The sequence below is a fragment of the Asparagus officinalis genome, chromosome 4 (genome assembly GCF_001876935.1).
Source record: "Asparagus officinalis chromosome 4, Aspof.V1, whole genome shotgun sequence".
NCBI classification, from domain to species: domain Eukaryota; kingdom Viridiplantae; phylum Streptophyta; class Magnoliopsida; order Asparagales; family Asparagaceae; genus Asparagus; species Asparagus officinalis.
Genome location: NC_033797.1, coordinates 49,177,581 through 49,177,850, shown reverse-complemented (window position 1 = coordinate 49,177,850; position 270 = coordinate 49,177,581).

The window sequence follows — 270 nt, the reverse complement described above, 5'->3', positions numbered from 1 at the left end:
AATTAAGTGAAAATTGAAAAGACAATACTACTCTAACACAATTGTTTCCAAATAAGAACAAGGGAAAATAACATAAACGACTGCAAATCAATCTCTTTGTACTTAACTTGAATTTTGTTCTTATTCTTAGGATGTCTTCTGTAAAACCTCGTAATCTGAAAATATTATGGTAAATAATATTAAATAAGTTTTATTATGATTGATATTGTTTTGGGATGAATGAACATGATTGTAATCGATTTGAGATCGATTAAGTACATATATATCAAT